The sequence below is a fragment of the Helianthus annuus genome, chromosome 5 (assembly GCF_002127325.2).
Source record: "Helianthus annuus cultivar XRQ/B chromosome 5, HanXRQr2.0-SUNRISE, whole genome shotgun sequence".
Lineage (NCBI taxonomy): Eukaryota > Viridiplantae > Streptophyta > Magnoliopsida > Asterales > Asteraceae > Helianthus > Helianthus annuus.
Genome location: NC_035437.2, coordinates 80,549,924 through 80,562,409, shown reverse-complemented (window position 1 = coordinate 80,562,409; position 12,486 = coordinate 80,549,924).

The following is a 12,486-nucleotide window of genomic DNA, read 5'->3' as shown; positions in this document are numbered from 1 at the left end:
AGGGTCATTCAAGCGGAACTATGTAGCAGTTAGAGCAGTTGTGTTGTGTAACGGCGAAGCCCTGCCAAATCGTCTCCAGAGCTTGTAAATTGTTATCAAGTGCAATAAACAGAGACAAATTAGTGAAATCAAGCTAAACAAAGACTGAATCAATGAATTCTGCCTCTGATTCAGTCTGAGCACTCTTCTGATAGACTCGTCAGGTCGTCTAATTAGGCAAGTAGGTTTTGCTTATACGTACATGTACGTATAAGCAGAACTATATCATTACCTTATAAGAGGAACCATCCCAATGACACACAAGCGAAACTACCCTATGACACATAAGCGGTACCATGTCTAAAACATGATTTCTCAATATCCATGCATGATACAATCAGCCCTAACCTAAGACTCGAACTAAGATGTAGTCGACAGACAACTGCACCAACAAACTCCCCCTTGAATGTTGACGGAATCTTCAGTGAGAGTCTTCAAACATTGACAGCTCTTCACTCTTAATCGGTCTTCTTCAGGAACTCTTCCTGGAATTATGAACCTGGATCTTTCTCTGGCTCTAACTTTCATCAGACTCCCCCTATCATCAAGCTGGGATCGCCATCTGGAATTCGTTATCACCATGGAAATCAACTCCTGGCTTTATCAGTTTAAACTTCTTCTCAGGTTCTGATGTATCTCCTGGCTTTCCGTAGCAACAGGATCAGAAACCTCAACTCAAACACTCTATCACAAAACAAACACAATTGTGATTCAACTTAATGAATCAGCTAATCACTCGAGAATTTTTTACATTTAACAATTTATTAACTTTTAAACTTTCCAAAATCTGATTAAACCTATCAAATCAATTTAACCAAACCTCTTGTTCATTATGTTTAGCCTTTAATATTTTGAATTTCAGCTCTCCAACATCAGTTGTCAAAAATCTTTTTGGACTTTTCAAAAAATGAAACATAAAAGCAATAACAACAATTAAATGCAGAAATGAAATATATACAAACATATTTTTGTGAGTTCGTGCAAGAGGATCATATCAGCTGCCGACTAAACACTAGCACCGTTAAGCTGTTATTTCATTTTAAACTTTTAAACAGTTCGCATTGATTGTCGATATATTGATCCACTTAAATTCTCACAAAATGTTCAACCTGTTCGGGATACAGAATTAGTGTTTTAGAACTTAAACATCTACATGTGTCCCACCTCAGAATATACTCCCGTATCCAGACCCCAGTATTCAGTCTTACAGGTGAGTATACCACAGCTGATATCTGTTAAGGGGTAAGTGCGAGGGCCGTGAGAGCTCAGGTCGATACTTCCGTATACGCAGAGAGATGACGGCTTCGACTTTAAGGTGTGTCCCCTTTAGAGGATCTTTTGTTTTCAACAGTAGCGACTATCAATTTTATTGTTTCATCAGCATGCTCAGGGCGAGCTTATATTTCAAAGCTTTTGCAGAAAGTATTATCCGGGGACTAGGTCAGTACTTCCATACAGCAGAAGTCCCGGGATAACACCCCAGATATCACTGAGCATAAAGACCTAGTATCTCAGAATACGGGACCCTTCAAACAGGATTTCAGAGGTTACCTATATATCCTGGAGGTGTTCCCCACGTAAACGTAAGTGAAATTTATGTTTATATCTCAAACTGATCTACTAATTCTGTGAAAACCTATCGGCACATCTTTAGCGAGACTGCTTAATTGCATTTATACATTACAAATCTTTAGCGTACTGTGCCAGTCTAGCTGATGTACTATCATTTCCCCTATTCGCACCAAAACTCATTTTTAAGTTTTTCGATATTTTTGACATTTTCAAATTTTCAAATTTTTTAAATTTTTACTCCCCCTAAAATAAAAATATGTTTCAATTTTGATTTTCTGGGAAAATTTGAAACAAACTGTACAAAGTTTGACAACATGGTATCGAATCGCATCAATTCGCCATCCACTTGGCGTAAACAATCAGAACTCCCCCTCACAACAAACTATTTTCCCATTATGATTTCAAAACACTTAAGTTTGTTTTAATCAAAATGGTTTTTCCGAAAAAATTAGTTTGTTTACCAATCATTTGTAGGTTTGGGGTTACTTCATCACATTGTTTTCTTCAAACATTTGAAAGACTTATCATTTCCAGTTCTACCATAAACCATTTGTAGAAAATCAAGTACAACTTAATGTCCCTGATTTACCACATGTAAGGCGAAAAATCACCAGAGTGAAATTTCTCAAGAAATGTGCCGATTCATGTTCCACTTTTACCAACCTGGGAACTCCGGCAAGTCAGGTTTTTCTTATTTAAACAGATTCACCCAAGCCTGACGGTCCTTGGGTGATTTCGAATTCTTGTTCAACAATGGTGGAAAGTTTGCATCATCCACTATTAAACCTGAACTCTCCTTTTTTACCTCAACCAATGGCTCCTCTGGCTTTGACGAACCAGAATCATTGCCTGAGTGTGGCTTGTCTGACTTAGATGAGCCAGATTCATCGCCGACACCTTTCATCTTCTTCTTTTCCTCTTTTGTCCTCAGATTTGTATCTGATGAATTCGTCTTGCTTGACTTTGCATTTGCGGAATTTGATTCATCAGAACTCTTATTCAATCTGTTCGGTGAACCCGAGGACAATATCTTCTCAAGATACTCTCTCGCCTTCTTCCTCTTTTTCCTCAGTCTGTCTTTCTGCCCCTGTGAAAGTTTAGCTTTTTTTCTTGAATTGTCTGTTCTTGAACTTTAGGTTTTAGAACCTTCTGTTCATGAGGCTTGACTTTGACTGGAATCTTTGCCAATTTCTGAGACTTAGCCCTCAATCTGTCATTCGATCTCCTTGGGCAATCTCTGGCAATGTGACCTCTAATTTGACAGTTAAAACATCTTCTTGTCTCAAAATTCCTTCTCTGGCAGTTAACAGCAATGTGTCCTTGATAACCGCATCGGTAACACACTCTGTTATCGTACCATGTACCACCTTTACACCAAATGCTCAGATCATAGCATTGTCTGGCTTGGTGATATTCCTTCCTCATGTTTGCTGGATTTGGCTTTTGAGCACTGTGGTCCAACCTGCACCACTTATTACCAACAGTTTTTGAGTTTTCATTTTTCAATTTTTTTAATTTTTGATTTCGATTGGATGATTGATCTGATGAGCTTTTATTTTCTTTTTGAACATTTTTCAAATTTTTATTTTTCTGTTTCTGTTCCACTTTCTTCTTCAAAGGTTTTTGCTTAGAGCATTCTCCCTTTTCAGTCGATTGTAGAACAGTTTTCTGAAATTTTTCTTTTACATCATCAGATTTCTCATCACAATCTTCAACTTTGACATTGTCAAAGTTTGTGACATTGTCACTTATTGGAACAGAATTGATTGGTTTCGGACAGGGAAAATTCAAACTGTCTGATGCAGTCACAAAACCTGTCAATTTCTTTTCAAGTTCATCGATCTTGTTTCTAGAATTCTCAGCTTCATTTTCAAGCTGAGATATCCTTTCAAGATGAGACTTGATTGATTTATCATTCTCATTTTTTCATGTTTTCAAGAACAGTCTTTTCATTTTCCAAAACTTTAATCTGTTCTTGAAATTTCGTTTCATTAGCTTTCAAATTCTTGTTCTCAAGCTTTATCCATAAATCTTCATTTTTTGAGGATTTCTTGTTGCTTTCAAGGTCTTTAATCTTATCTTTCAACTTCTGGTTTTCCAATGTCAAACTGTCAAAATTACTTAACAGTTTGTCATTTTCATATTTCAGCTTCTCACAATTTCCCTGCAACATAAGAATCTGTTTAATATCAGCTTGCTTCTCGTCTTCCAACTTCTTGACTTTCGATGTCAAACTTTCCGCATCCTTCAAGAGTTTTTCATTCTCAGTCTTGAAGCTGTCACATTTGAAGCACACTGTTTCAGAACTTGAAGTTTCATACTTCACAGATTCTTCAACCTTTGGTACTTGTTCTTTCTCTATCTTATATGTACCTGCACCAAAGATTGTAACAAAATCAATAGGATTTCCATTATCATCAATATAACAACCTCTTTTCATATCATATATCAAATTTCTTTTTGCTACCCAACAACCATTGATTCTTTTGTTTATTTCATTTATCACATCTAAATTCAAATCATCCAAATTCATTTTTGTCTTATCCAACACATCTCTCTTCTTTTGATAATTCTCATAATCGTGATTTTTAAGTTTTCTAATGAATTTATTCAGAGATAATTTTGAAAATTTACAATCTTCTCTCAAATTTTTCAAACAATCATCCCATTCAGCTGATAATCCATTAGCAAACTTTGATATCATGTCAGCTTATGTTATTACTATTTGATTTTCCTTCAAATAGTCAATCAAACGATCAAAACGTTTCTCCAAATCATCCAATTTTTCATCTTTCTTACTCAGAAAACATTCGAAACGTTTACTCCAAACCTCTTTGGGCAATTTCTGATAAGAACTACTAAGATATCCTCGATACCAATCATTCAACCTTTTAAGATCATTGTTTTCCTTTTCATCAAACATTTCTGCCATTGTTCAAATAAACCCGACAAATCTTCCGCTCAAAATGTCACAAAAGCGAAATCCCAAGAGTAAGTGACACAAAAGCGAAACTACTGGAAATTGGTCACTGAAGCGAAACCAGTTGGTTCAAATAAGCGGAACAACTGATGTCTTATAAGCTTACCAGTGTTGTTCAACCAAGCGAAACACTGTCCAAATAAGCAAAACTGATCTGTTCACAAAAGCGGAACTATCACAACTATCCCTTGAAACGGAACCTCTCAAGCGGAACTCTACAAGCGAAACTCCAACTTGTCACTTGAAGCGAACCTTTCAAGCGGAACCTCTTGATGTTTGGAGCGAAACTACCTGATTTTGGTGTCATAAAAGCGGAACTAGGTGGTCATAAAAGCGAAACTACCTGCTGTTCGAATAAGCGAAACCTAGTTTGAAGGTAATTTGTCCCATTTTTAGTCCGTAATTTGGTCCGAAATTTTCAAAGATTTGTCTTTGTCCAATAACACACAATCTGTGAAATTTTGATCCAATTTTGACCGTTAAAACTTCCTGAACTGATAAAAGAAGGTGTAGAAATCAGAATTTTGAGCGAAAAACGAGCTAAACGGTAAGAACTCTTCCTCCTGAGCTCTAATACCACATGTAGGATCGTTAGACGACCTGACGAGTCTATCAGAAGAGTGCTCAGACTGAATCAGAGGCGGAATTCATTGATTCAGTCTTTGTTTAGCTTGATTTCACTAATTTGTCTCTGTTTATTGCACTTGATAACAATTTACAAGCTCTGGAGACGATTCGGCAGGGCTTCGCCGTTACACAACACAACTGCTCTAATTGCTACATAGTTTTGAATGACCCTATATATAGGCAAGTAGGTTTCGCTTATACGTACATGTACGTATAAGCGGAACTATATCATTACCTTATAAGCGGAACCATCCCAATGACACACAAGCGAAACTACCCTATGACACATAAGCAGAACCATGTCTAAAACATGATTTCTCAATTTCCGTGCATGATACAATCAGCCCTAACCTAAGACTCGAACTAAGATGTAGTCGACAGACAACTGCACCAACATAAGCATTGTGTAATGCCCCTAAATTTAAAATCATTAACCACTAAGAAAACCCTAATTAAGACACCCAAGTAATTCTGCACTAACCCTAAAATTTTCAGAATCATCAGAATCAGGATCAGGGCCCCTAAAACTCAGGGGGGGCAAAACCCTAGTTACGATTATCCTCATAACTATCTGTCAAATTCGAAATTTAAGAAACTGTCAACACAGCAAGCCTAGTTACACACGTAGCTACCCTATAAACATAGGTTACCCCTCGCGTAGCGCGACGCCCATGGGGGTACCCCTCGCGCTACGCGACAGGGTCAAATTTCGTGTATAAATAGTAGAGGTTGGGACTTGAATTCTGGCACAAAATCGACGTTAAAAGTCGAATTATACACGGAGTTATGCTCTGTTTACCACAATTAACACACACAGACCTCGAAACGCTGCCGCAATCAGGGTAATAACTCGATCGCTATTACGATTCAACGTCCGACCGATTATAACTATCCAACGATTGTCTGAGTGCTGCTCAAATTGAGCTTGTACTTTGATTATTCGTCGTGATTTCAACTTGAATATTTGAGTGCTGTTCGAATTCGGACTATGCTCTGTTATTCGTTGTGAATCCGATTGAATTATTAAGTATTGCACTTGATAATAGTTGTGAGGGTTTGATCTCGTAAATTGACGTAAATGCTGTATTAAGTTACTAACCTAGCTTGTGTGCATGTTATTTAAATTAGGTTAAAAGATTAATCAGTAGTCTAAACTCTGCCTGTATAAATCTAAAATATTAGCACAAGGTAGCTTCACTTTGGAATTATTAAGGTACGGATCCTTACCCCACTCTTTATTGCTTCATATTCAAATTATTATAAAACCACTAAATTACTATATCTGTTAAAAAACTCCTCACGTCTTTGATTATCGATTCATTTGACAGTCCGTTCGATTCCTATCCTAATCATTTGATTTAACTTGCATGTCATGCGATAGTATTATGTTGTTATACTCATTATCGCATGTTCCAATATATGTTCCGTTTTGTTATGAAAATAAGTTTTATAAGTTATGTGAATAAGACCATTTGTACTCTGATACCCTGAGTATCGCTTCTCGTGGAGTGTCCCACGAGCATGTTGTTGTGGCATCAACATCATGTGCTCCATCCGTGACGGAGAGATCAGTTCACGGCGTCTCTTAAGTACAAGTGTGGTACATAAGGCTATTAGGAGGCGTATGGATCGATCCTAGGATTTAAGTATAAGGAGGTGGATAACGGGTATGCCAATTCGCCATCTCATGTGATAATTATGCAGGAGTAGCTACCTGTGTATTGTCACGTTTTAAGTTTGCTCATGGGTACATCCGTAAGATATGATTATGAAATTTTGTTCTTGCATCGTATCATTTTCGCCTAAAGTTCCATCCGTATAAGATTTCATATGAAGCATTATTTGTTATTTGAGCCTAAAATTCCGTACTGAGCATTCGGCTCATTCCGTAAATTTTTTTTGTATATACAGGTCCACAGGTTACTTTGGGAGGGGAAAAGAGAGAAGAATAAAGCCTAGGAATAAATCTGAAGATGTTAGTTAATTAAGATGAATGTCTCCGCTTGTATATTAATCTTAATTTTAATAGTCGTGTGGTTGTATCCTTATCAAATAAATAAATAAATGGAATTATGACTTTTGTTTATGTTACCGTTATTGTGACACGTCAGCCCTTCCGGGTTGGGGTGTTACAGCTATGGTATCAGAGCAAAGGCTCTTTCCTGTAGAAAACTTGAAAATAGTAATTAAGACCTGTGAGGAATGGGTAGATATCTATGATAGGATTCAACTTGATCTCTTATTTGATTTAACTCCTATGTCTATTCCTATAGATGCCTCCTCGTCGTCCGCCACGTAGGAATACTCGTACTAACCATGAACGTAACAACACTTCTTCGAATGAGACTCCAGTTGATCCAAACATAATTAATGCTATCAACCAGGCTGTTGCTGGGTTGCTTCCAAACCTGGTTGCTCAAACAGCTGAGGCCGTTATTCAACAAACTCTTCATCCAGAACGCACTAACACTAATCCAATCTCTGGTGGTGAAACTCGTGAGAATACCACTAACAATATTACTTATAGTATAGACATATGGATTAGTAAATTCCAAAAACAAAAGCCGAAATCCTTTAGTCACGCTACTAATCCAGTCGAAGCAAGAAACTGGATAGCTCATGTTGAAAAGATCTTCGGAGTTCTTGGAGTTCCGGAGCAATACAAAGTTAGACTAGCTACCTACAAATTGGAAGATGACGCACAAACTTGGTGGGAAGGATATAAGCAAGTCAAAGGAGGGGATGATTTTGACGCTAATCTTTCATGGGTCGACTTTCGTAATATCTTTTACGATAAGTATTTTTCGACCGCTGATAAAGAAGCTTATATCAGGGAGTATGCAATAATTCGACAGGGGAGTGATGAACCAGCCTCTGAGTTCATTACTCGATTTTCAAGGTTGGCTAGTATTGTAGGAGATGTTGCAGGATCAGCAGAAGTCCAGGTAGAAAAATGCAAGTGGGCAGTTAATGATCGAATTCGGAAATCGATCATGTACATGAAATTTAAGGATATCACCGAAGTTGCTGATGCAATCAAAACTTTTGAATTCGAAAGGAAAGAATTCCTATCTCGAACTGGGGATAATAAGAAGAGAAATAGAGAAGGCCAATTTAAGCAAGAAATCGGCCAATCATCCACTACACCACAGCATCAAGATCGTAAAGTGCAAGGAAATCAAAACTCTGGAAATCAAGCACGTCCATGGCAACCTAGACTTCAAAACCCGAGGCCTGCTCAAAACAAGATTCAGTTGTATGCAGAACCTATTAGAGCTCAACCACTGAATCAACAAGTAAACCCGAATCAAATTACATATCCTCTATGTAATACTTGTGGTAAAAGACATCAGGGCACATGTCACCGAAGTACAGGAGCATGCTTTAGATGTGGCCAAACTGGACACATGATCAAGGAATGTCCTAAGAAAGATACTAAGAAGAATAATCAACCCAATGTTGGAGGAAGAATTTTCGCACTTTCTGCTACTGACGCTGCTAATATTCCAGGTACTGTATCTGGAATCCTTCAGATTGGTGAACGTAGTATCTATGTGTTATTCGATACAGGAGCGACCCATTCTTTAGTATCCCACTCGTTTACTAAGTATCTTCCGATAAGACCAACTCTCTTAGATCACACCTTTACCATTTCCACTCCCATAGGAACTTCATCCGTAATCACTTACGTATATAAAGATTGTCCGATCCGTATTGAATCTATTGTGTGTAAGGCAGACCTATTTCCAATACATATGTGTGACTTTGATGTTATTTTAGGAATAGATTGGTTGTCTAGACATCGTGTAACTATAGATTGTCATTCTCGCCGAGTTATTTTCGGTGATCTTCATCATCCTGATATTATATATCAGGGAACTCAAGCTCATAAAACTCTTAAAATTATCTCTGCGCTTAAGGCTCGAAAATCCATATCAAACGGCTGTGCTGGATTCCTAGCATCGATTAAGGATACTTCTGCTAGTATTAAGAGTATCGATAGCCACTCCGTTGTTCGTGAATATCCTGATGTATTTCCGGATGAACTCCCGGGATTACCACCCGACCGTCAGTTAGAATTCACCATCGATTTGATCCCTGGTGCCGAGCCTATTTCTAAAGCTCCATACCGTATGGCTCCGATGGAACTAAAAGAGTTGAAGGAACAATTGCAAGAATTGTTAGATCTAGGATTCATAAGACCCAGTGTTTCACCTTGGGGTGCTCCGGTCTTATTTGTGAAGAAGAAAGACGGTAGTATGCGTTTATGTATTGACTACCGAGAGCTGAACAAGATTACTATTCGTAATCAGTATCCTCGGCCTCGCATTGATGATCTCTTTGATCAACTTCAAGGGGCTCAGTTCTTCTCAAAAATCGACCTGAGGTCTGGGTACCATCAGCTAAAGGTTAAGAATGATGATGTTCCCAAGACCGCTTTTCGTACTCGATATGGTCATTACGAATTTTTGGTTATGCCCTTTGGGCTAACTAATGCACCCGCAGTCTTTATGGATTTGATGAATCGCGTATTTCACAAATTCCTAGACAAATTCGTTATTGTCTTTATCGATGACATTCTGGTGTATTCTAAGAGTCGCGAAGAGCATGAAGCACATCTACATGAAGTACTTGGAACCTTGCGGCATGAGAAATTGTACGCGAAGTTCTCCAAATGTGACTTTTGGCTTAGCCAAGTGTCATTTCTAGGTCATGTCATATCAGCAGAGGGAATTATGGTAGACCCAACAAAGGTTGAAGCTATTACAAAATGGCCAAGACCCACTTCTGTTACCGAAATACGAAGTTTCTTGGGTCTTGCTGGCTATTACCGAAGATTTGTTGAAAGATTCTCGGTAATTGCTTTACCACTCACAAAACTCCTAAGGAAAGGGGTGAAGTACTCATGGAATGAGGAACAAGAGAAAAGCTTTGAAGAATTAAAGAAACGACTTGTATCCTCTCCGATACTCGCTCTCCCTTCTGGATCAGGAGGTTACCAAGTCTACAGTGATGCCTCAAAGAAAGGATTAGGTTGTGTGCTAATGCAACATGGGAAGGTTATCGCTTATGCCTCCCGTCAGTTGAAGCCTTATGAAGTTAACTATCCTACACATGATTTAGAACTAGCCGCAGTCGTCTTTGCACTTAAGATTTGGCGACATTATCTGTATGGTGAAAGTTGTGACATCTTTACCGACCACAAGAGCCTCAAGTATATATTTACGCAGAAGGAGCTAAATATGAGGCAAAGAAGGTGGTTAGAACTTTTAAAAGATTGTGACGCAAATATTCAATACCATCCAGACAAAGCCAATGTTGTAGCTGACGCATTAAGCCGAAAGAATTCCGGGACTATATCTTGCCTACAAATTCAACCTCATATTAGGAGGGATCTCGAAAGGATGGACATTTGGCTTCAGGTTAGTAAATCTGATGGATATCTAGCTAGAATGCAGATTGAACCCAACCTCATATCCCGGATTAAAGAAGCACAAAAGCAAGATGGAGAACTTTGGGCAATTGTGCAAAATCTCGAGGTGGGTAAGCAATCTGAATTTAGTATAGACCATCAGGGGGTGATTTGGTGCGGCAAAAGACTTTGTGTACCCGATGACTCCACCCTTCGTGAGTCATTGTTAGCCGAAGCTCACAGCTCACCATTTTCGATTCACCCAGGATCTACCAAGATGTATAGAGATTTAAGACAGAACTTCTGGTGGAATGGCATGAAGGAAGACGTTGCTCGATACGTAAGTAAATGTCTCACTTGCCAACAAGTGAAAATTGAACACAAACGAGCAAGCGGTCTGTTGCAGCCATTGGATATTCCCATATGGAAGTGGGATGAGATCACAATGGATTTTGTTACTGGTCTACCTAAGACATTCAAGAAGAATGATGTTGTATGGGTGGTTGTCGATAGATTATCAAAGTCAGCACATTTTCTACCAATTCAGCAAGGATTCTCGGTTAATAAGTTATCCGAAATATTTCTTCAAGAAATTATTCGACTCCATGGCACACCATCTTCCATTGTTTCCGATAGAGACCCACGTTTCACCTCACGATTTTGGAAAGGTTTTCAGGCAGCTTGGGGGACACGACTAAAGTTTAGTACGGCTTTCCATCCACAAACAGATGGGCAGTCAGAACGTACGATTCAGACCTTGGAGGACATGCTCCGAGCATGCGCACTTGAATGGTCTGGAAACTGGGATGAATATCTATGTCTTGTTGAGTTCGCTTACAACAATAGTTGGCAAGCAAGTATTGGCATGGCACCTTTTGAGCTTTTGTACGGTCGGAAATGTCGCGCACCATTATGCTGGGATGAAGTCGGAGAAAAGATTATTGAAGGGCCAGAATTAGTTCAGATTACAAATGAAAAAGTCACTATAGCCCGAGAAAAACTGAAAGAAGCTCAGAGTAGACAAAAGAGCTATGCAGATCAAGATAGACGACCCCTCGAATTTAAAATTGGTGACCACGTATTCTTAAAGGTATCACCTTGGCGTGGTGTTCGTAGATTTGGAATTAAAGGGAAACTTAGTCCCCGTTTCATCGGTCCATTTGAAATCCTTGAAAGAATTGGAGAAGTGTCATATCGAATGGCTTTACCGCCTCAACTCTCTCACGTTCATAACGTTTTTCATGTATCCTCTTTAAGAGGATATAATTATCATCCACTCCACGTCATTAGTTATCCGTTACTTACGATTCACGAAGATTTGTCCTACGAAGAGGAACCAGAAGCCATCTTAGATCAACAAGAAAGGGTTTTGCGTAGGAAAGTAATTCCGTTTGTTAAAGTCCTTTGGAAAAATCACTCTGAACACGAAGCAACATGGGAATCTGAAGAATCAATTCGTTCTCTATACCCTAATCTATTCTCGCAATAGAATTTTAGTCGAGTAACGGTAAATCTTGCTATTTGATATATGTTCATTTGTTTCTGTTTACGGTCAATTATGCTTTACCTTATGAGAAGATATTTTAGCTATGACTAAGTATATCTATGTAGGAAATGTCAGTACTAATAGTCACTCTAAGTATCTGTAAGTCTCTATTAACTTTTCATACGGAAAGAATATTTTAAGAAGGACCATTAGGGCACATATATAGGATAATTGACAAGTATAGTCATGACCTTAGTTATAAATTTCAGATACACATGTGTGGTTAGGAGGTTCTAGTTATATAAGTTAGTAACTCTGCTATAAAATTTTCATTTCTGGTACTTATGCGATAGGTTATATGCTTATTTG